Source organism: Poecilia reticulata, linkage group LG4 (assembly GCF_000633615.1).
Source record: "Poecilia reticulata strain Guanapo linkage group LG4, Guppy_female_1.0+MT, whole genome shotgun sequence".
Taxonomy (NCBI): Eukaryota; Metazoa; Chordata; class Actinopteri; order Cyprinodontiformes; family Poeciliidae; genus Poecilia; species Poecilia reticulata.
Window position 1 is genome coordinate 15,536,471 of NC_024334.1, and position 25,612 is coordinate 15,562,082.

Here is a 25,612-nt window from a genome sequence, read left to right on the forward strand (position 1 = left end):
TAAACTGAACTCAGTCATCCCTAACCAACAAGATGTACAGGTGTGGGATGGACGGTCTTACAATGTTTTGAGACAAAGAAACTTATACAATTTAAGAACATGGAGGAATTTTTTTTCCCATAAATGGAAAAAGTCTGTCTTTGGAGTGAGTACATTTTTTTTATGATTAATATTAAGGTACTATCGACCTAAAACAAGCTCTTGTATCATGCTGAAATTGTACTTGTGAGTTAGCTTTGTCTTATTTTAAATGTAGCTTTGTCTTATTTTAAATGTACTAAGACATTTGCACAAGAAACTAGACAAGAAAAAAAACTTGGAAGGTTTTTGTGTTTTTGCAGTGTAGCCACTTCTCAAGGAAAAACTGGGTTCGAAATTTACATCATTTCTTTGTCTTCTTTAATTTTTTGAAAACTTGATTTTGTCATTTTGTTAGGCAGCATGGTACTGACCTCCTCCCCCACCCCTTTTTGGCGCCCCTGGCTGACTCTCTTGAGGCGAATGTTTGTCCTATTCCAACGTTCAATGAAGAAGCCTGTGACTTTTATCATATATATTGTAATATCACAGCAGTCAACTGCTCAATTACAATAAATGAGTAGAGGCCCAATTATAGCCGGACATGTGTGTAATAACAGGGAGATAATTGCAGAGTGTTTGCTGTATCCGTTTTAAGAGCCACCAGGGATGTCTTCAGTCAGCTGCTGCTCGGAAAACCCGTTTCAGCCGTCTCATTCTAGCTGCCGCACAGCACAGGAAGCCTCTGGTAACAGTGGGTTGTGAACTATAATATCAGGTATGGTGTATGTGAAATATTAACTAACAAACAGCTAAGCGTCGCCGCCATATGCCTGTATGTTGCCATTCAAAGAATCCGTCAGCCCGAGTCTGTGTACGTCCTTCACGCATCACGGGCGCGCGCGCACGTCAACACCTTGGGGGATACAAAAGGTCTTCCAGCAGCTACTACACACACATACACGCACACAGAGACGGCACTATAGCAGGAGATGAACATCTGATTTGTCACATTTGAAACGCTAATGTTTAAACCAAAAGGAAGAGCACACAGTAATGTGTTCATTCATCTGCATAAACACCACCTGTCCCGGCGCAGACAACTCCTCAAGCAGCAAAAGTTTAGCAGCAGCCGGCGCGGCGAGCCAATCAGTGCGGGCCCAGCTGTGGTTTCACAAACCCGTAGCGTTTTCAAGTGTCAGAAAGCGCTCTGAGTACCGTCGGTGGTGCTGGAGAGAGAATACTTTCATTTCATGTCAACCGCCAGCGAGACGAATAGGCGACACGATAACAACAAGAAAACAGGGCGAGACATCACGATTGACATCCAAAGGTAATTTATGCTGGCCCTTTATTTACTCACGCGGCTTCCATATACGCAGCGAGAGTTGTTCTTGAAGGCTAATTTGGAGCATCTTTGGCATATTGCAGGCCTCTCTCTCCTTAAGAATTCCCATCATTTGTCTGAGGCAGGAGCAACGCGTTATCAAAATCCAGAACACCATTGATCACCTCGCCTCTTTTTTCTTCTTCTTTTTTTTATTATCAACCCAGCAACAGCTCCTTAGTTTCAGAGCTTTTGTTTGTTTGTTTTTTGTCTTTTCTCCAACAGTGACAGTTACCGTCTTGACTCCTTTCCACGAGCGTAGTGTGGCATGTTCCTCAAATGGTGTTTGTAATGAGAAGGGAAGCTCGGCTGCCATGACGCCTCTTGAGCTGCTTGAGAGGGACGAATGCTTGTAGTTAGTTTAGATGGCTAAGGGGAGAATGATATCTGGTGGTATTATTATTTTAATAAATTACCAATCATTCAAAGGGCAGCCTTGATAACATTCAGGATTTTTTAAAGGCTTTTTCACCAAATAGAAGTCACCCGTTTCCTTTGACCGCAACTTTTGCTTTTTGCTTGTTTGCTAAATACAACTCAAGTATTTGTTGCTTTTAAAAGATGCACCAGAAAATCTTTTATCACAGTTCAGGTAATGGTCACTTCTTTCTTGTAGCCCACTTTCCACAAGTGTCACTCAAATGGTGTTTGTAATGAGAAGGAAAGCTCACCCGCCATGACACCTCTTGACACTTGGGAGGAATGCTTGTTGTTAGTTTGGATGATTAATGTTTCACACAGCAATATTTTAAAATGGCTTGCAGATTTTTAAAACCTCTGAGACGAGGTTTTAAAAATGCCGATTAAAAAATCTGAAATAGAACAGGTTGGTAATAGGTGTCAATGGCAGGAGCAACACTGAACACAAACAGATTTCATTCACCGATATTCAAACTTCAAACAGGAAACCAAACATTTTAGTTCAGCGTAAACAAACATGGCTGACTGGGAAGAAGCAGTGACAATAGTTTGTGGACTATCTTTAAAAGAGAATAAGCAATGCAAAGAGTCTTTTTGGAGTGTGATGGAGGTTTTTTTTCTTTTATTGTGTTTTCACACCTGATAATCCATCAAACTTGGTTTGATTGGTGAACAAAATCGCAGTATTTATTACATTTTCAGCTGTTGTGGTTCACTTTCACGCTCCACTGTGGCAAACTATCAAAACTAATTGAAAAACCTGTTCTTCACTTCTTAACCTTGCTGAGTTTACTGGACTGTCACACCTGACATCTGTCGAAATAGAAAGAAGACAAAACGACGTCCACAGAGCATCAGGAAGACTGTTAGAAACGTCCTTGTATTGTTTATTCTTTGTTAAACATCTACAAACTACTGCTACTGTTTTTTCCCAGGCGGCCATGTTTGTGTTTGTCTCTGGTAAAAGACCACAAGTCATTTCTCCCTGCAGTGCTAGATTTGCGTGTTTGTTTTAGTTCTATTGACTTAGAATGTCCTGCGCTGCAGTCCGCTTCCTGCTTTTGGAGCGGACTTGGGTCCACTTGCATCCCCATATGTATTTGAACCGCGCCACAGTTCACTTTAACTGAACCAAGACGTAGGTTTGTTGGTGGATGAGAGTTCACATTTTTGGTCTGCATCAGAGTTTGATTGTGCATTCGGACCCCAAACAAACCGAACTTCCCAGGTGATTGGATTAGAGTTTGATTAAAGTGGACTAAGCAGGGCTGGTGTGAATGCACCCTTAGATTCCACTCTGTCTTTCTGTCACCTCGCTTTATGGTTGGCTAAATGTCACCTTCAACAAGTCGTGCTCTCCTTTGTCCTTGAGGAACACCAATATCGCAAGACATTGGTGCAATGTCTGGCGGTGTCATTGGACCAATGTCCAATATCGCAAGGCACTGGACATTGGTACAATGTCTTGCGATATTGGACCAAGACATCCAACATGTTGAGTATACCCGATATTTGATCACAGTGGGTCCCAACGTCCTACTGAATGGACCGGGTCACTCTTGGCACATCACACATGGCAGGAAGATCTCTTAAGCCATCCTGATAATCTGGATGTCTTTAAAGTTGTCGAAAAGGGGAAATTGGGACAAAAAATCTTATGTCATCTTATGTCAAGGCATAAGATGACAATAACATCAGCCATTGTCATTATTTTAAGAAATTAATAAAGTGCTGTGTAGTCTTGATCACATTCAGGATTTTTATTAAGGCCTTCGGAATTCACCAAATAGAAGTTATCTGTTCCTTTTGACCGCAACATTTTTTCTGCTTATTTGCTAAATGCAATTCAATTATTTGTTGCTTTTAAAAGATGCACTGAGAAATCTTTCATCGCAGTTTAGGTAATGGTCACTTCTTTCAAGTAGCCCACTTTCGGGAGAAGCTTTTAGAGGTCCAATTGTGGGTAAGTCTACTGTCACCAAAATCATAGGATGGATCCGCAGGGGGAAGAAAGGCCCAATTAGAGATCATTTGGCAAAGAAGCTTTCGATTGCTTTCACTCTGGTATTATTTGCTCTTTTGTTGACCTCTGCTGAGAGCAGAGGCGGATTCTCTGACGGCCAGAAGAGGGGCCGCCGCCACGCTGTTCTTTCATCTAGCATTGTGAGAGCACAAGTGCCTGCGTCCGCCGACCACTTTAATCAACTTAATGCAACTGATACAGCCTGTTGTTACGAGCCTCCTGCACAATTCAAAGAGGCCCACAGATGGGTAACACCGCTGCGGAGGCTTTTTTACCCCCAAACCTCTGCTGCCAACAAGTGCTATGGGGGTTAGAGACAGAGGAACAAGGAAGATAGGGGTCATGGGACAGACAGACAGACAGACATCACTCAGACAAGCTGTCTGCTCGTGCCATGCTGGTTCCTCTCTACAATCCCTCCACATCCACATCTTTACAAGGGCTACACAAGCACATCTGATATGAAATGTGGGTGATGGACCTTTGTTTAGTTCAAAGGTTTATACCTCTTTATTCCTAAGTCCCTTTGTGAATCCTCACTCTCTGAAATATGTATAACTGTCCTTTTTATTCCAGTCATCTGAGGGAGAAATCAAAGCCCGAAGTTTCTGAGAGAAGCAGTTTGAAATGTCCATACGGTGTCAGCTTTTACTAACCTACTACCTTCTGCCGAACCCGCCTGCGACCTTCGGAAAACCGTCCGTTTTTTTTTGTGTTTTTTTTCCTGCCCCTTCACTGCTCAAACCAAATAAATACAGAACTCAAAGGGTAGGATCTGTCCAGTTTACTTTCATTGCATTGAAATAGTCACAGCATATGGTGGGTTGTTAAGGTGTTCTGACCCTCTGAGCTTTTCGTCTCATTACAAACATGATTTTATATCATAGAGCAACACAAAGTGGTGTACACTTAAAAAGAGGATAGAAAGGTTAACATTGCTTTCAACATGCAAAAATATGAATTCAGACTGAACATTGTTTATTTTTCTTTGCCTCAGGTTTTCAATTGGACTAAGCAGTTTTAACAGTTTGCGCGTACAATACTTTGTAGAAGTCTGGTGGACCTGCTGACTTTGAAGGTTGGATTTTCAATGTTCTAACACTCCAAAAAAGTAGAAATCTAGTTATTTAATTTAACTGCAAAACAAATACATGCTATATCACAATTATATTAATGGTTGGACTCAATTTAACATTTTTAATGGAGCTAATGGCAGGGTCTGTAATTAATCACGGTTAATTGCATTTTCATCAAACTACAACAAAAAGTGGAACAAGTTCAATTCAAACGCCAATATATTCATTGTTTTATAGCAGGTTCCCAAGCATTTGCATTTTGGATGTCTTTGCTGCTGGTACATGGTTAGCACTTACATGCTATTTTAGGCTTTAATAGCCTTCTCTGATAGGCTAACTCCTTTTAGCACCATTTGATCGCAAAATTTTTATTTTGTAGCATTCAATAAGCTCTTTCTTTAGAAGCAAAAATTAACCCCCAGTGAACGTCAAACGCTGTTGTTTGTAGCTTGTGTGTCAGATTTACGGGTGCACCAGAAACGTGTGACTATTAAGGTTCCATCCAGAACCTTTTGTTTTTGAAGGAAAAAAAGTGACCGTGAGTATGTTGTGTATATGTGATATCTATGTGTGATATAATATTGTATGTGATATATATGATGTGTTGGTGCATTGCATAATAATATGCAAATATCTATTTGTTTTATTTGTTTTTATTTTCCTTTTTGTAAATATTCTGTTGGACCCCAGTCAAAATAGTTGTAGTTCTATGCAGTTAAGGGGGATCTTGATAAACAAATAACTCACCTATGATACATGGAGATGGCAGCATCATGTTGTGGGGATGCATCTCTTCAGAGAGAAGGCAATCAGAGTTGACGGGATTAAGAAAGGAGCAAAAAACAAAAAAAAAACCCTAAAAAACTGGAGTCTCTAAAAGACTGTGGTGCTAAACACACAGGCAGACAGACCTGCATTGAAAAGATTTAAATCCAAGATATGATATTGTACATTCACGTGTTAGGATGACTTGATGTCTAAACCAGCCGTATATCCATTAGATCATTTGTGCTAAGCCTGCAAATTGTTTTTCACAGACTTCTTCCATTGAGTCCGACTGAGCTTGGAGCGATTCTGCGAAGGATAGCTAAAGATTTCTGCCTCTATCTGTCCAAAGGTGGTAGAGACATACCAAGATGCTCCTGCTGCTGGAAGTGAGTACAAATGCCTGTCACATTTATTTAGATTTATACAAAACCAACTAAAAACCATGTAATGTTTTTAATTCCTTTTGCATCACAATTATGTTCTCCTTTGTGTTGGTCTCCCAACTAAAATTCCAATGAAACATGTAGGAGTTTCTGGTTGCAGAGCCATACTGACATATTTCAAGAGGTGTGAATACTTAAGCACATTTTCCCCCCTTTATATTAACTGTGGACTCAGAAAACGACCAAATGTTTTCTTTTATCATTCCCAGACAAAATGTTTAAAATTCAAGAAGCGTACTCAGTTTTTTTTTTTTTTGAACCATGCCTGTATATCTACACCTCCACACTCTCCTCAGTTGGCTCACACAGAGTTTAGAGTAATTCTGGACAAATGTTTGCTTCAGTCAATCAATACATTCTCACCTGAGCAGGAGACTGTGACTGGAGGTGGTAATTTGGAGCCTAACAGCAGTTTTATCTGCACATCATAACACCGACAGCCATCTTTATTTTAAAAAACATTGTTTTCCTTCGCTTTGACTTGCTGTGCCTTTGTGAATTTTTGGAAAGCGCAGATGTTGAAGGGGTACGGGGAGGTGGGGGGGTGTAGATGTATGAAGGATTCTCAAATGCCCACCTCTGCTCAGAGATAACACTTCACAAAAATCACTGATGTTTTAACACAACTTTAACTTTGTAATCAGAGAGCACGTGGCAGCCAATTTGTGGGAAAACGATGGCGGGATCTCAGATCCATCTCGTTAACATCCGCTCTCATTTTCTGCCATGCAAAGGAAATTTAATTGAGTGCTGCAGAAGCCCCACAAAAGGACAGAGAGAGAGGGAGACACACACAGGCCTCCGAGGCATGACATTGTTTTTGACTTGGCAAAGTGCTGAGCTCAACAGCAGACCACTAACAAGGAGACAATCGGCCCTGAAGGAAGGATGCATACAAAGAATGGCAGGAGGACTCTTCTTTTAAAGCGGAAGCCCAACACTCGATCACAACAAAGGTCCGCGTGGCGGCGTGGAGATCCTCTTCGCACTCCGTCTCCCGTGCTTCGTTTTATATTTGCACTGCGTTTCAGCGTCGACATTAAGATTTCTCTTAGATATAAATAATTTAGCTTTTGCTTGGAGATCGTTTTCAAAAGAACGCCGTCAGAAGAGAAAAAGGGAGAATAAAAAACAACAGAAAAAAAAACTCCGTATCAACTCACTTTTATCCAACATTGAGAACAAACCAATCTGAGGCATTGATGTTATTTCTGTGCTTTGTTGTTTGAATTGAAGCGATGATCCCCGAGACACAGCAGAGGTTTTGTTTTTATCTTTGGATTAAGGAAGCATGGACCGCTTTCAGATTGGAGAACGCTCTCACTGGGGTCAAATAACAGATTAATAGGTCCGGTAATGAGCTCCCTGGAGTGTCCAAGTCTCTCCGACTCCCCCAGCCTCCATTATGTCTTTTTTTATGATGGATGACTGCAAACATCATTCACACATCTCCAAGAAAAATGACTTGGATGCCATTTGTGTGAAGGAGAAACATCAGCTCTGGTGATATATAGTTTTGGTATGATGTTCTCTTTTGTATCTTTGTCATCCGTGCTTGAACTGTCACTGCTGTCTCCTTTTGTTTGGTCTGCTCTCTGTAACGGCACTGTTAACATGCCGCTCTGGGTTTCTTGAAGGAACTTAAAAGTACGCTGGATGTTAAATCTGGTGATTTTTGTCAGTTCTGATGCAATCACCATCCTCGTATTCAGACCACACCTATGAATGACAAGCTACCTTTTGCAGGGGACAAAAAGGAGTTAAGGGTTTTGGGTAATTGAAAATATAGAAACAGATTCTTTTAATGCTCCCAAGATGGATGTTCTGTACCGAGATGCAGATTTTAGTCCTACTACACAAAATATCTATTCTAATTTTCTTGCTGTGATTAGTTATTAATTGGTCATAATAGAAGTAGGATGACAATAACAGTAGCTACCTTAAAGGATGTTTTCCCACCTGATAGTCTGGGACTGGGCTCGATTGGGGACCAAAATTGCAACATTTGTTCCATTTTCCGTTTGCTTTCACACTGCACTATGCCAAACACTTTGAAGAATCTGTTTGTCTCCTTACCTGAAGACAAAAACCTCAGAAGAAAACACTCAATGCATCTTCCTTCTTCATGAAATGTAAACAAAAATGCAGTGGCATCAGATTGTAGCGGTTATAGAATTTAACATTTGTTTTTGTTAAAAGACTACAAGCCATTTCGCTTTCTACCACTAGAGTTGCATTTGTTTTTGGTTGTATTTACCCAGAATTCCCTCAGCTATAGTGTGCTTCCTGCTTTTGAAGCGGTCTCTGGTCCACTTGGCTTTCAAACTGCACCAGAGTTCACTTTAATTGAACTGAAACTTGTATTTGTGCAGACCAGAGTTCATCTTTTGGTCTGCACTAGTGTCCCATTATGCATTCACACCTCCCCAAACAAACCAGACCTTCCACGCAAATGAACTAGAGTTGGATCAAAGTGGACCCAACAGGGCTGGTGGGAATGAATCCCAAGTCTTTTTAACTCAGTGACAGGATCTATAGATGTTGGGTATACCCAGAAGACTGTTGCATTGGGTTCAGTGAGCTGAAAAAATAGAAATGTTAACTTCCCAACCAGCTGGTCACTGATCAAACTGAACCTGAATTGATTCCAGTAAAGGTCCAATTTCCAATGCATCTCTTGAAGATTGATTTTATTCTTGTAGTCATGTTTGAACAAAATAGGTCAAAGGAAAAAAAAAAGACACCTAAGGGTCAGGAATTTGATGTATTCAAAAATCATCGGTATCTGCAATAATGTCACCATATTTACTTGGTATCAGATCAATATCAAAATATGCAATATCATATTTTGATATGATAAAAGCCAGAAATGATTTTATCATATCAAAAAAAGCACTTTTCATATGATAAAAAAATGCTTTTTTTATCAATAATTTAAGAGTATAGATGAATGTAAGTTAAATCCAAATTGGGTGAAAAGCGTAAAATTTTCAATTAACTATAAATGACAACATGACACCATTGTGACTCTGACGGACATTTCAGGATATAAAGATGTTCACATGCAAGTCATATTGGCAGAAAGTTTTCTTTCTTTTTTTTTTTTGTTCATTGGTGTAGCAACTATGCTTACAACCTTGTATCCCATAAACCAGATTGTAGCTACGAACTGAAAGATAAATACAAGGGTCTAAAATTCAAAGCCATAGTTTTACGCTAATGCTATGCTGAGACTTCAGTCTGCCTGCTCTCATCGTGCCATCTTTGATGAGCAGCAGGGAATGTTTAAAATCCTTAACGGTGTCAGCCTTGTCATCCAGAGGCTGATTAAGAAGTGTCAGGAGTGGAGCATAATCAGCTGCCAGAGCGGCTCCCCTGGTCAGATATCTCTGTCCACCGTCATTAACTGACCTTACACGCAAAGAGAATTGCCAAAGAAGGAGGACAGATAGAACAGCAGTCGCGGGAGACAGATCTCAGAAGGTGATTACTTTATGCTACGCCATGGAGCGATGCTAATGACCTCTGTGCTCTTGCATTAATGGCCTTTGCTGTCACATTAAAATGTGGCAGAGGTGTATGACGAGGTCCTCACCTCTCTGAGACAGTTTAATCAGAGAACGCTCTACTAATACTTGGAATGAGGTTGGTGTTTGCAATGTGCCAGGGATGAATAGTTGGGAGGGAGATGGATAAAAAAAATCACCTAAAGAATAAATTTATGCCGTATTCTGTATGTGTGTAAGGGAGAGTGAACAAGAGAGAGAGATTAGGTTAAAGCCAAGATAAAGATATGCAATAAGTTTGGAGTGTCAACAAGATTCAGAGACTTTTACACAGGAATAATTTGTTTGAGAAGCTTTGTTGGGTTTTAGCATTCATAATGGGAAAGAATCAGCGCTGCTGAAAGTCACGACTGATATTCATATAGATAGCCTTAGATAATAATCTTTTACAGATGATATTGCTGGGGATTATCACCAGGCATACTAAATGCATCATTTTCTGCCAGATTCCATTTTGATTATGTTATTGATGACTTATCTTCTGATATCTACAGCGTTCTACAAGGTTCACACTTTGGAGCAAAACCGTTTACTAGGGATTTTGCGATCCGATCCCAGGTATCTTGTCTTCTGGATCCGATTGTGGTATTTTAAATTCACAGGTAGCGGGAGTCTTCTCTCTCTAACCTTCAGAAAATATGTCCACAGATGGGCAAATAAATGTGAAATATTGTCTCTTCATTACCCCTCCTGCTAATGCTAAAGCTAAAACCTCTGCTAATGATAAAACGTCAGCCAATCACGCCATTCAGTCATTGTGATAGCTAGTTAACACAGCATTAAAATGATTTCTAATTCATAAAAGGATTTTTACCATATAAAAATTGTTTTATTGCCTCTACTCTCATCTGCTTTAATTTATCATTTGCTTATTTGAACTCCTTGAACCTATATTCTTTAGCTTTCAGAACTAATTTGGTGTCATTTGACCTTCTTAAGGCAAGTGTTTGGTTCTTAAACTCACACATTCACACTGAACTGTGATGTCACTACATTGTTTGGTCAGTTATAGATTTAAGTTTTATTCTCGTTTGTTCCCTTTTGGTCTTTTTTTTCCAGTTAACTCTCCTTTTGAGTTTTACACAGAGGTTTAGCTGAATACTGTTATGTGTGCAACAAACACTGGAGACAAAGGCTCAGGATTATAACTTAAATTTTTAGCCGCACTACCACTCAATTTATTTTCCACACTCTTCTTTTCTCCCTTGTAAACTATTACACAGTGGCACCTCTGGTCTGATGGAGTAACAGCAACAACTATGGTTCTATGATCCCACACATGGATGATATTTTCAAATGACATGTAACATGGAAAACAAAAAGAAAATTACTGTAAACTGTCAAAATAGAGGTAACAAAAAGAATATGTGCAGCTGACAGTCCCTGTGCAGAATTATTAGGTCTTAAAAATTTTAGGACTTTTAAAATATGCAGACTGATTAGGCCTGTCGTGATAAACAATAAATCAATTAATCGCACGATAAATTAAACCTATCGACCTCAGTTTAATTATCGGCTTTATCGTCTCTTCCTGCCTTTTTTCTTTCTCTTGATGACACGGAATGAAAAAAGGCTCAACTCCGGTGCTCTCCACTGACCCTCCCTTCCTCATTTCCGTAGTGTAATGTCCAGCGCACACGACACGAGTCGTCAGCCGATTGTCGACCCATTTTCAAACCCTGAGAGACACATTAGCCGACAGAAATCCTAGGTATAACGGTTCGATCGTGCTGCGTGGTGTCCAGCCACATGGGCACAAAAAATGGCTACAAGTCCAGTTAACTAATTTTAAAATCAGGCATTAATCAATCAATGCTTTACTAGTATCTACTTGTGATGCATTTGGCTAGAGTCAGCGTAAAGTCCTGACTGAATGAAAAATCATTATAACCTATTTATGTCACGTTAAATAGAGTTAAATTAGAGTTCTAATATTTCATTAATGAATGCTTGCTAGCTGTTTCTTCTGGTTCATAATTTTTGTGCTAAGCTCGACCAGTGATCATGCTGCAACTTCAGCTTCACTTTTATGTCATGAACACAGAATTGACAGAGGATTCAAAAGCAAACTCTGTCCAGACAACATGCATGAAGTCTATGGGAATTTCTTTCTTTTTGAAAAATAAACTAGCTGCCCCATAAGGAAATACTTTGTGTCATGCACAAATATAAAAACCTCCAGTTTAGCCACTGTGGCTGTGGGACTGAGTTACTTTATCCTGAACTGTGTCGGTTTCTGTTAGAGCTTTAATAAATCTCCAGCAGTGGGAGATGGATTCATATATCATGGAAACCTGCTTCATAGTGAACAGATATGATTGACTGGCAGAGCTTACTGAGATTGCATGCAAATGAAAATGGTATAATATAGTACATATTATTCTATAAGAGACAAAGACTTAACATCCTTCTAAACTGTTTGCCTTATGCTCCTGGCTGATCTCTTCATTATTCTGCAGCTCTACAGTGATTACTGCTGGATTTGGCCAGTCGCTCTAACTCATAATATAAATCACCTGTACCCTTAATATATGTCTCTATAAACATAATGTCAATTTAACCTTTCACACAACTTTTATTTCCCTTTATTTGAAAGGAAAAAAAACAGTGCACTGTACTGAGAAAAATGATTCGCCCCCTTACAGATTTCTTTTTTTCCTGTCTCTTGGTTTTATTGTCACACTTAAAAGTTTCAGATAATCAAACAACTTTTAATGCCAGACAGAGTAAATACAGCTTGCACTTTTCAAGTTGTTTTCATTTGTCAGGCGGAGATATATATATATATATATATATATAGTGCTTATAATGACTGACAGCGTGTCTGTTACAATCTGCGTAAAACTTTGTCAATTTTTGCTAATGTCGGGGGGGTGGAGACAGTTTATTTTCCTACTGCCACCGTTTTCAAGTTGTTGTTTTTTTTAATTGCTGTGTTTCCATTAAGCGGATTTATTTCAAAATGTCAAATCGGGCAATTACTTGGTCAACGGAGACACAGATACTGAGTCTTTTCAGCACTGTAAAGGATTATTTACAAATCAAAATCAAATAAAATTTTATTTCAATAGCACGTTTCAGCAGCAAGGCATGTTAAAGTGATTTACATCATTAAATGAGAAACTCTTACCCACTCCAATTTGGGGAATAGTTTAAATTCAGGCACATTAGAGAGTATTTGAGAATGAACGGTCTGTTTGAGGTTGTGATACAGCTTCTCGCATAGGTTTGGATCATTGTCCTGCTGCTAAGTGAGACTGAGTTTCAGTCACTAATGGCTGGACATTTTCCTCCAGGATCCTCAGAAAAAGAGTTTATGGTTCCATCAATTATGGCAAGTTGGGTCCTAAAGCAACAAAGCAGAAAATCACAATACCACCGCCAAATCTTACTCTTGGTGTGATGTTAATCAATTTGCTGTGATAATTTTATGTCAAATGACTCCCTCCAAAAAGTGTCCACAAGTTATATTGCCAAACGAGCAAATGTGAGATGGGTCTTTTGTGATTTGTTAGCAGAGGTTTTAGCCTTAGAACTCCAGTCCTTTTTGTCCACTTTTATTGCTGCATCATGAACTCTGACCTTAACTGAGGCAAGTGAGCCCTGCAGAGCTTCAGATGTTCATCTGGGGTTTTTCTGTCCTTGTGAATATGGTAGACCCTCACAGTACCTTTTAAAAATTCTGCTCTTGAATTTCCTTAGACCAAAACATCAAGTGTTGTTTCTTCTTCGTGGTCTGCAACCTGCCACTGTAGAGTCACTAGTGGCCTTTTGGAACTTCCACAGTGGACTCTTAATAACTTTGGATAAAAATGAAGAACCAAATGTTTTAAAACATAGATATAATAACATTCTTTTTTTTGCAGTTTGCCAGATCTTGGTGAAATAATTGCACTGAATTTCCACAACAGAATGACACGATGAGTACCAGTAATATTTTTACATCTATTCTTCCTCATTAGGTTGTGCTTCACAAATATCAACATCCCCCAGAATAAAATGCATCCATTCTCGTTTTGAAAGAAGTTTCAAGCTTTCCTTTATAGTAAAATGCAAACAAAGATATAAAGTTGGGATTCTTTAAAAATAACAAATTTCCTAATCTACATATTTAAAATACAATATATATGTTGTCTGTCTTTGTAAAGATCATGTAACATTAGTGGCTTTAAACACGTTTCATGTAGCTGAGCTGAGGGCAAAAATAGATTGTAAAGGTTGCAGACATGTACAATACATATTCAGTCATTTTGTGTTTCTACAGGTCAAATAATTAGACCTGTGTGAGATCAGTGAAGCTGAACCAAAATGTTCTCAATCAGGGTTAATTGTGATTTAATAAGGAAATGATTACTTACTTTACCCGGAGCCAGTTTGGTTTGGACTGCTGCTTCTTTACTGAATAAAACCACTTTTCTAATATTAAAATTTATTTGTTGATCTTAAGCATTTGTGATTCAGAAGGACAAATATGTGTCTCTGTGTTGTACATGAACGTGGTCATTTTCCGTTTTTGGATCTTGGTTTTCGCGTGTCAAGTGGGGTCAAAGCTGGTGTGTTTGGGTCGCCCCACCAATACTGATGTCATTGCGCTTCTATCCCCTCTGTGTGAAACCAGGCCCTGCAGGCAAATGCGCGCCATCTCTGGGTCACAGGGTCTTTGGGTGCATGTAGCGTATGGAACATTCACGGCGACGTCGCTGGGATCACATCGTACTGCTTCTTGAACTCTACTTTTGTTTACTTTCCCCAGTTTTACTTTAAAAATAACCCAGTTTCATTTTTCCATGTAATTCAGACAAAACAAGAGGTATAAAGCTCACTAAATCCCCCTTCTTTATTTTAAATTTTTTGTCTTTATCAGCCAACGAGAGCACGGAGCTTCTTTGTTTCCATATCTTCATTGCAGACAGCAGCAGTTAAATGCTTGCCGTGTGATTCCTGCGTCTTCATCAGACCCAGGCCTGAAGGAAAAGTGTCGTCTTTGAATTCGCTGCAGAAGCACAGAGCTCTGGCCCCCTTTTTTTTTTCCTCTCGACTTGCCCCTTGAAGTTTTTTTTTTTTTTTTTCCTCCTTCTTTCAGCTGAAAAGAGCAGGATTGTGCTTTTAAAAAAGAGGAGTTTAATCTGGGGAATGAGTGCTTTGCCATGAAGCCCAGCTCTAGGGAGAGTGCCAAGCAGGGCTGGGCAGTGTATTAATATTTAAATTCCAGTCCAGATAATCAATAGAAGGGGGTACTTCTGTGCGCCGTTACCCTCAGATGGGAAACGATAATAGGGAGAAAACCTGCTGATTAGCCTCCTTAGAAGCTCTCTTCTCTGTGTAGTGCTCAATACTTTAGGAGTGATTATAACCTATTGAGGCAGAAAACCTGATCGAATATGACCTCTTTTGAGTTCCTTGTTCCCTCAATAGTGTGTCAAAAAGAGCATTCAGGAGTTCGTGTTGCAAGATCACGCCTCTCTGAATTATTCTAAAAATTTTTTTTTGGTTGCATATGGTGCCCAAGCAGAATTTCAAGCTGCCTTTATGTCCTAACATAATGCATTAATATGACTGCTACTGCCTTAACAGGCACCGTTGGGTAACTTATATTTCATTCTTCTTTTCAGTCTACATAAAAAAAAAAATTAAAAAAAATCCCAGCTTAGTCCTTTTTGTCTTTTGAATGCTTTGAACTCCTTTCAGCCTTTAGGGGGACTTTTTCTGCTGTGGGTTGTGGTGTGCATTCACTGTAAAGGCACTCAATGCCGCAATAAGACCACAAGCAAAACTGAGTGTCTTAAGCGGGACCACACATCTGAGGCATTTGCATAATTTAAGGGGGGAAGAGAAAGAAAGAAGGCAAGAAACCAGTGCTCCTTATTTAAGATGAGAATCGAGGCGATGCGTACCTCTCTCGACCTGTTGGTTTAGCTGCATGTCTCGGTCAAAACGGCCTCACAAGGGCCCAAATGAAAAGTCTTGGAATTTATACCCTTACAGGGTATGATTCGTCTTTTTGTGCCGTTGCGGGGTTTACCCACTTTAAAGTCTCCCCGTCACACAACGTGCCTAAAATCTTGATGTTTAAGAGAGGTCAGGATTTTTTTTTTTTTTTTTGCCTTTGTCCTCACTTAGTTAAAGCGTCAGACATAAAGAAAAAGGGGTGTGGGGAAAGGAGGGTTGTGGGGGTTCCAGCGGGATAATATCTTGTTTGAAGGGCCAGCAGAAAGAAAAGCAGAAGGAGCTGAAGTAGTGGTGGCGAGGATCTTGAAAGAGAGCAAGGCCAAAGCTGAACTGCTCAGTTCATTTTCCACCTCACTGGCCATCGTAATCCATCTCGGCCAGCTGCTAACAAGATTGAGTCTGAAGTTTACCTCCACAATGAGATAATCAGATTAAGATGCACAAAGATCAAATAATGACCCGGCTTTAGGGCAAGTTCAGCAGGCCCTTGATTGTGATGTGTGGTCCTTCAGTTATATTAAAGAATTCCTAATGTCTTGCCCAAACGTGTATGTAATTATCCAAGGAAGACAATTTGCATTGACTGGACATAGATGGTATCTATCTGTCTGTCTCTCTGTCTTTTAAATCACTTATCTTTGGTGGCAGAATGAAAGGCTAGCTAACTGTTTGCCACCAACTATAAAATTTTCATTGTAGCGTCTGACTGCTGCTAAATTAAAAGGCTAATTCACACTTTTAAAAGTCTATACTTCTATTAATCACCTGTAATTCAGAATCACATTTTGCAAAAAAAAAAAAAAATCTAATCAAAATAAAGACTATGTAGTTGGTGTTATCATGTACTTCTGGTGTGTGCTTTCAAGCTTGACAACCTGAGAGTCTTATCTTAAAATGGAAAGTGAGTATTTCTTTAGCTGCCTTATACTACTTCAATGCTTTGGATGAAGCATGTGAACAATGTTGGGCTAGCGATGTTGGGCTAACAACATTGGGATAGCTAAAAACACAACAACATTGGCATAGAAGAAGCCTCTACAACTTTCACATTGCTTATTTCGTAGGATTTTCTGTAATATTTGGGCAGAATAAAGAAATGGCGATGGAATGAAAAGCTAGCTAGCTGTTAGCTGACACAGAAGTTGCATCATAGCTTCTGAATGGTGCTAAGCTAAAGAGCGAATTCACAGCTTTTGAAGTCTTGACTGCACTTTCTCATCTTTTCTTATTTTTTTTCATTTTACTATTTTTAAAATGTAAAACCATACAAAATATCTGCCTGTCAGTCTCTGCCAGCCGGTGCAGAACCTCTGTTATTGTATATCTTAAGGGTAACAAGGCAATTTGGCTTTCCAAAGTGATCCATAATTGAGTGGTTTTGTCTTTTTCTTCACCGACTTCTCTTTCACCGCACACTGCTTTGCCATAATGGAGTAACGGGATTATTCAGGGGAGCATACAAATGTGATTGTCTCACAGCAGATGGTGCGGACTGCTTCACCTTTGACAGAAGTTAATTAAGCCCGCCATATTGTGCCTATCCAATGGGAGAAACGTAGATGAATATTGAGCTGTGGAGGCCTATGTGTCTCTCTCACAGCTCGGTGCAGGGACAGAGGACACTGTTGATGCAGAACTGATTCAGATCTAGCTTTATTTATCCTCAGCTCAGAGTTCCTAACATGAATGCACTGCATCACACCGGCTGCCAAATTCTGAAACTGCCTCTGTTGTGTGATGTCTGCCGAGTCACTTAGAGTGGAGCTTTATCACCACCAGCAAATTACCCACCATGACCTTACAGAAAAGTCAGTTTTCATACTTAAAGCTATTTTTAGCAACAGTTACAAATTAAACTGTCAGGAAATGTTCAGCCTTTTTCACCAAAACTCAACCCCTCAAAACACCAAATTCCTTCTGCAAAGGCCATGTGTTTACCTCAGAACATCAAAGACCCGTGAGATAGAATTTAAAAGAATAAAAAAAAAAAAAGGACTACAAAACCAGGAAACTGCGGATTATTAAACCGAGTGAAGCCAGAATAACAAAATAGTGTTCAAAGTACCCAACATGGAGGGGAGAACCTGCTGAGTGCAATATAAAAGTAGGGGTTAAGCTTATTGTAAACTCCCTCCACTACGTTCCAAAGGTAGAGGTTACATATGATTAGAGGAACGCTGCTGTGGCTGTCACTGCAAGCTACTTCCGTTCCAGTTGAGCATTGCTAATTTTTTAAAGCCTCCACCACATGTGTGGCACTACTGAGCAGCTCCTTTTTTCTCTCTTTTGATCTGGGTTTTGGAGGGTGTTGTGAGAGGGGATGGAGGGGAATTGGCTGCAATTTTATGGTAAAATGCCCACTTGAGCTTTATCGTCTAATGCTTAATCATGCTGGGCATTTTTTTAATTGGATCAAGAAATAAGTTGGGGAAAATTAAAGATTTCATAAAGTAGAAATGTGTTTTCCCTTTCTTTCCTTTCTCCATGTAGTAATTTCACAGTGCTGGCCATATTTATTTTCTACTCCAGAAAAAGATGTTAAAAATAAAACGGAGAAAATTGAAGACTTTTATTTGATAACATGTTAAATGTTTTAACAAGCTCACCAGTGGCACAATTGGTTGTAATCCTAGCAACCGCTTTAAAATAAATGTAGCTTAAGTATTCATTTAGTCTAAACTTTTTTTTTTTTTTTTTCAAGTTTATTAGTTTCCTGAACTGTTTAAGTTTCCCTGGGGTCTTGTTACCACCACTAACGGTGAGCATGATGGTGAGATAGGTAAAAAAAAAATATCCAAAGTTTACTGTAAGGGGCAAGGCATCAGATGTATGCCAACAAAACACAATGATCCTGATCAAATCTTTCACAGCTGAAGTCCAGTAATCTGTTTTGATTATATGTAATTGTGATCCATTTGGTCTGTATTAAAGGTGTCATGGTGCGTTCACACCAAACGCGTTTTGAGCATCAGGCGTATCTGGTTTACAGTCAAAGTGGAGGCACATTGAGGGCCAGCTACGGTGTGATTCATCTGTCTAGCGCGGCATGATTTGAACCGTTTTGAGCGTTTGACACACCAAGATCGTCCAACGCGTCCCACAAATAGGCCGGCAACGGAAAACCATGACTAGAGAGATTCTGACTCGCCCTGGACTTGCCTCTACATAGACTTTGAATGTAAACCAGACGGCCTGACACGTGGAACGCTAGGCGAGAACAATCAAAGTGAATACAGGTCGAACTTAAAGCGTCGAACGTGCGTAACGCGTTTGGTGTGAACATGGCATCAGTGGACACTAAAGAACTGACTAAACTCTCCAAGGTGATTTTTGCCATTTTCTTTCATTAACTGGACCACAGATTAACATCTTAAGGTCAAAAAGTCTATAAATTTATGTAATCTTGAGTTTTTTGGTGGGAGGGGGTTATGGATGATTGTGTATATGTGTGTCTGTTTGGTCGATTTTTATTCTTTTTTTGTTGCTTGTTTTTAATTGGACCATGAGTCTGAAAGTTCTGAGTTTATATCAATAGCAACCATATCACTATTTATATACCAGGTGGTTGTTTGGGTGTGATGATTGACCATTGCAAACATAAACGTTGATTTGCTAAACTGCACTGGGACTTTAACAAACATTTTTGGTGTGAAACAAAAGATGAGTATCTTGAAAATAACCTCTTCCCTACAATTAAATAGACTAACAGACAACCTGAGAACATTTCAGAGTGCAGGGCATCATGGCTTCAACAATGGGTTGAAGGATTCTTTGTTTCTAGTTGTTTCCATCACTTTGAAAGGCATATCTTTCTTTTTTTTTTTTAATGACCACTGTCATTTAAGAAAAAGTAAATGGTGGGAGTCAATTATACTGGTTAAAGGATGAAATTATTGAATTAAGTCACAGAAGACCACACTACAGGTGCAATACAGTATATTTTGTACATATTTTGTTTCCCAGAACAGGAATATTTAGTTTTCTACTTCACTCAACCCAGAGCAGGAATTGGAACAAGCTTAAGATATCTAGAGAAACTATTCATTACCTTAGATAAATATTTAGCATTAAGCTTTTAATATCGGAGCAAGACCTATAGAAACTCCTCTTTTAAAAACAAAAACTAGAACAAATTTAGAAAGTATAGAATCAAACGAGGAGAACTAACATTTAGTTTTATCAGAACAAGAATCCAGAGAAACCCAGGCTAGTTTATAAATTATGGACTGCTTATTATTAAACACAGAGAACCAATATGTAGTTTCATACTTTTACTTTTCTTTTCTGTTAGATTATACAGAGAAACTGGAATTAGTTTATAAATTGTGGAGTACTTTTGGGTTTTCATTTGCCTTTCTTTTGTTGTTTTGTTTGCTTTTCCTCCAGCTCATGTAAAGCACTTTGAATCGCCTTGTTGCTGAAAATGTGCTCTATAAATAAGATTACCTTACCTTCATATAGTGCATATTTTCCATTTGTAAAGTGGGTAAATGTATTTAATCTCACAGTAAAACATCAGAAGAAACAGGACTTTGCAACAACAGCACCACTGATTGTGATCAGCCGGGACCTCTCTGGGTGTATACCTCTGGTCAGGGAAGCACTCATTAAAAACAAGGATGACGCTTTGGGGTGGAGGGTCACATTACAAGACTGGGGATTATGCAGCTCTATCACTTTTAAATTGACAACACAAGTTATCCAGATCTATAATTATACTTCCCTGATATGCTGTTACATTGGCTAATGATGGGGGGGAAAACTTGAAGGTTTCTTGGGTTAGTTTTAATGAGTCCCTTTCCTTTAAAGACCACAAAATGCCACCAATTTAAGTCCTGCCAATGCTCTCCATTTCAAGTTGAGAAACACCCGTGGAGAGGAAAAGAAATCATCTAGTTGGCCGGACGTGTCAGCAGTTAAGGAACCAGCGTGAGCTTGCTCATTCTCCATAGCAGGGATCAGATTAGAATTCATGAAATAAAAGTTTTCTGGGATGAGATGATCACAGGGTCACTCTTATTTTTAATTAAAGTAAGAATAGTTCTCCCTGCAGGAGAGCTCTGAGATTAAAAAGAAAAAAGAATACCAATGATCTAATGATCCAAAGGGTTTTTTACCACTCCTAGGATTACCGTAAAATCTTTTGAGTTTCTAGAATAAACATGGCGAACTACCACTAAACTTGAAAAACACCAAATAAGGACAAGTAGAGAATTTATAACGAATTTTATAAATTCCAGAAGCACTTTGCTTAACAGTGAAAAACTATTGTCTTGGCAAAACTTTGTTTTTTACTGCCTTTTGTAATAATTCAAATGCATCATCATTTACTCTTACTGACTCAAGATTGTGTAATCAGACCATATGGGGTGTCATGGAGCAGCCAGTGGCCTTTACAATGATTTCCTAAGCTCTGTCCTATATGACAACAAATCTAAGAAAAGGGTTAGGATGTGTAAAATGCATAAAAATAGTTTCATTATCTGAATAATAGGACACAATGAATAAACTAAATAAATTTATTGGATAACTGCCATTTGAAAGGGGGTGGTTAGAGCAAAGAGCAACAAGAGTGGAGCTCCAGATCAACACACGTCTTCTTAATGTTTGCTCTGGGATAATAGTAAAGTCAAGTTTTACCTATGTAAAGATGCGTTACGATATAGTGGTAAAATAAAGAGAAGTTAAAAAAAATAATTAATATTGTTAACAGGTTTTTAGTCTTGATTTAGTGAAACTGTTTTAGCAGTTTGCTGCTTTTCTGTGTTTGTTTCTGATTAATACAGGTGATTATTTACATGAGCGAGTATTTGTGCAACATTTTTATTGGTGCTAATGTGGATTTGTGGCAAATCTGAGCAAACACCAGAACAGGTTCTGACAGAGGAGGGGTTCTGCTTCTGGTGCCTGATATGACAGATGCTGCTTGGTTCATGTCTACTCATACCACCTTTTATTTTATTTGTTTTCCAAACTTGGCACTGCAACTTTCTGCATATTTTCGGGAAGGACGGGGTGAACGAGCAGCAAGCAAACAGAACTTAGTTTTGGTGGTTGCTAATGGAGGGGAAGCCCCCGTACCCCCCCTAGAAAAATGAAACCCTCAACACAGCGTGTGCAAAGCAGATTTTCCCCCCCCTCACATCATAGTTTTCCATAAATGGTACTTCAAAAGAGGTTCCAAAGTGAGTAAAAAGGTTTTGAAATACCTTTTCCAAACTTAAAAATTTCAGGTTTTTCATTATAAGTTTTTTAATTTTGCCCCATAATGAAAGAAATTTGGTGGTTGAATACCCTTAAGAGGATGGCCACATTAGCAAAGAATTAAATTAGCTAATTAATTTTTTAAAAAATCAGCAATTTACATGGCTAGATATAAGATGTAGATTCCAAACATATGGAAAAATCAGACTTTTTCACAGGCCCCTTTGTTTAAAATCTGGGCCTATTTGAACAGAGAGAGGCTTGTAACACTGAGTAACCTTATCATCACCGATAACAGAAGTCTGAAGGAACCTAATACAACTTGGTTCACTTCAACACGTATTGTGTAAAAGTTAGCTTAATTTGATGCTGAATGAAGATGGAAACTCAGGTTGAACTCGTACAGAAACCCCTGACTTATGACAAACGAGTTAACCTGATAATCCTCTAATCTGTTTTTAGTGAAAGGAGGAGCATCATAATGGACATCTTATCCTGCAAACTGCTCTTTTTAAACTGACTGAGAGCTGACTTTAGCTACTCGCTTCACTATGTACCACTTCCAGGTGAAGACCTGGGCCTGAAAGCGTGAGACAAAGACGGCTGGTAGACAGCTGTCATTGATAAATCTACGCATCAGAAATGGAAACGCCGTCAAAAATGTTCAAAGTTAAATCTTTAAGTTTTTTTTTTTAAAGGTCCACCACAACAAAGTCGTTGCGTTGACCTGTTTTGCTTTGCTGCAGTCTGGTTTTTACATCTTATTGACATTTTTGAAGATGTCTCCTTCCAACTGAAAGAGTTCCTGAAGTGTTTCTTTTGCCAAAAGCACCACAGAACTGAAGGATCATGTCCATCTGAGTGCTCTTTATGACAACCAAATATCTGGACTTACCTCCTTTGCAGCATGTGTGAAAAAAGAGCAATCAGTTTAACCATGGTACATTCCAACAAACTCTAAATTTAGTAAATACTCACCCAGGAGAAAATCCTGTGACATCCAACTTCTGGTCTCTGTTTGAAGGCGTGAGTTCAAATCCCACATTAGATGGCAATTGATGTAGTAGTGGGAACACTAATAAAAGCGACACAAGTCTTTGTGGCACCAGCATTTTGCTTAGTTTTTCTTGGATTAAATTGACTCTGATATACTTAGAATTATGTCAGTTCTTTCAGTTGTTAAAAATGTTTTCCTGGTGTAGGGAATGAACCCACGACCCGGGTGGAAACTGCACAGAGCACACAAAAATTTAGATGAAAATGGTAATTAAATATCCCCCCATTGTCATCATCCCACAGGTTGTCAGTCCAAACTTTTTGATGTTATACATATATGCTATAATTCCTGTAAATAAATGGCAAATTTTTATAATTTGCAGCCACTCTTGTCTGATTTCTCCATTTGCAGAGATCTTTAGTAAAACAGTCGAGGCAGTCAATGATGGGATCTATCTTTGGGATCCAGAGGTTACCAGACAATTGGCTCGGATCGGATATTACCTGATCGTGGGCCAGATTTTTTTAAACATTATTTTTAATATTGCACCTCTCATGCTTTAAAACAGTGCCTCAGACATGAATGCAACATGTACACACACACCTACCATTTGCAAAATATAACAAGAAATCAGCATTCAACATGCCAGTGGGTTGGATTATAGCGTTTAGCTGCAAACTTAATGTTTCGAGGATTGTCTGAGAAATGACTGAGATTTTATCAAGGAGCCTGTGGACGTCTCCAGAAACCTGATGCTAATTTCCATCTCTGTTTGCAAATAAGCTGCAAAATTGCTCTTTAAGAAAACATCTTTGCAGAGCGAATAATCACATTAGAGCGCCGCGTTTGTGTCCCTGAATCGTCTTTGAACTAATTTGTGGCGTACAGGCTCGCAGCTGCAATGTTTCTAAATCTGTAAAACCAATTAGGCCCGTCAACATGGCTGCTAGGGGTTATTCCTCGCAACTATAATTGCATCTAAGCAAGCGTTCATGATGAAGACATAGTCCAGAGGCGTCATTCTGTTCAGAGGGAGAGAGGGAGAGAAAAAAGAAGCTCTGCATGGTTATGTTTTTAAGTCGCAACGCTCCTTTTCTCCCACATTCAAACACTGTAGGCTAGACGATAACAAACAATGCAAAGCTACTTGTTGTTTTTTAAAGCTCACAACCCCCCCAACCTCTATTTTCTCCCCTCTCCTCTGTCTCTGCAGAAATGACAGGAGAAGTGCACATTTGTAGCTCGCAGGTACTAGTTGGGGTACAGATTGAAGCTATGATATATGACATGTGTTGCAAGCAGTCTCTGTGTATCTCCCAAGGACCTGTCACAGCTCCAGCACAGGCAGTTAAAGGCTCTGTTATACACAGTTTAATCCTCCATTTAGGTCACAATCCACCAGCAGACAGAAAAATCTGCCTTTTCCCTCCGTTTTGTTTAGAACCCTGATAGTTTGGTTATTAGAATGAGCTTGAAATGCTCCTGAAAGCAACCTGCTGTTAATATTTTAGTGTTTTAATGGCATAAAAAAAAGCTTAAACAGAGATCAGATAATTTTTACGAGGACCCCTCCACCCCCCAAGAAGTCTCTATTTCTAAACCTACGTGACACATTGTTTCTATTAATTCAGCTCAGTTATTTATAAGCTGTGTGTAAATAAGTAAATTGTTCTCTGTTACGTTTAATGGGTTGGATATATATATATTTTTTTAACCCCCTTCCAGGCTTTAGCCCCAAATCATGGGCTGATTGGCGCTGCATTATTCACTCAAGGTTGTGTCATTGCTAGAAGCCAGAGCCAGCACACGCCTTGTCCACTGCGCTTTATTTCAAGGGTTAGCCGTGCATCCGTACATGCTAAATTAGGCTTTAAAGACCCCATGAACCTCATGTGGATTTTTTTGGTTTATCAAAGTAAAAAAAAAAAAAAAAAAAAAAAACATGAATATGAATCAAAGAAAAGCTTTGCAAAAAAATAACCTAAATAAATAAAATAGAATAGTAAGTGAGGAGCTGGTGCTGTTTATCTGCTCTGTGTATGTGTTAAGGAATTAAATCAGGTCAGATCTCATTGAGCATCTTTTTTTTTTTTTTTTGAAACCCTTTCTACATGAATTGCAACAGTAGTCAAAGAGCACAAAGCTGCTCTTTGATAAAATGTGTTTTTCTGTTAGTTTTACCCCCAGGAAGTTTCTGGTGCTTTGCCCAATTATAGTTTCAAGTCTGAGCAGAGGTAGGAATGGTGGAAAACCAGACTTTTCTGTAAGCGGAACATAAGACTGGAACCTCGTCTGCTGTAGCACGAGACGATGACGGACGGCAAAAAACGCAGTCTGAAGGTGTCTCTACGCTTAGAGGACATAACCTGTATATATGACATTCCACCAGGCTGTATCCCTCCGTTTTCCCTGTCGTGACCTATGGATTTGGGGCGGTGGGGGAGGGGGAGGTCTGTGCCTTTCTGATCGTAGCATCCGTCTGAGGGGAATCTGCTAGGAGTTACAGTACAGGGGGAAGCGCGTCTTTCTCCGGAGCCCGCGGCCTGCTGGTGCTGAGTAAGCCCTGTGCAGCAAAAGATTGCTTCTGAATTAATACACACTGACAGTAAATGTCAACAGAATTTAAATTACACTCCCCGCCCTCTCTCATAAGCATGTGAACATCTTTAACTTATATTGGGTGCCATGAACACAGCCACCATAGCCTTTGGGGGAGAAATCTCTCTCTCTTTCTCTCTCTCTCCTTTTTTTTATTTTTTAT

At 39.2% G+C, this 25,612-nt stretch overlaps 1 long non-coding RNA gene across 1 annotated transcript in view; it reads left to right on the plus strand.

Annotated features, from left to right (window-relative positions):
* Positions 1 to 949: 949 nt before the first annotated feature.
* The window catches only part of LOC103463974 (uncharacterized), a 68,637-nt gene continuing 43,974 nt past the window's right edge, over positions 950 to 25,612 (plus strand). Inside the window, exons 1-2 of the long non-coding RNA XR_533563.1 lie at positions 950 to 1,351; positions 5,962 to 6,078. This is a non-coding gene — a long non-coding RNA (uncharacterized LOC103463974). The remainder of the gene's footprint in view (positions 1,352 to 5,961; positions 6,079 to 25,612) is intronic.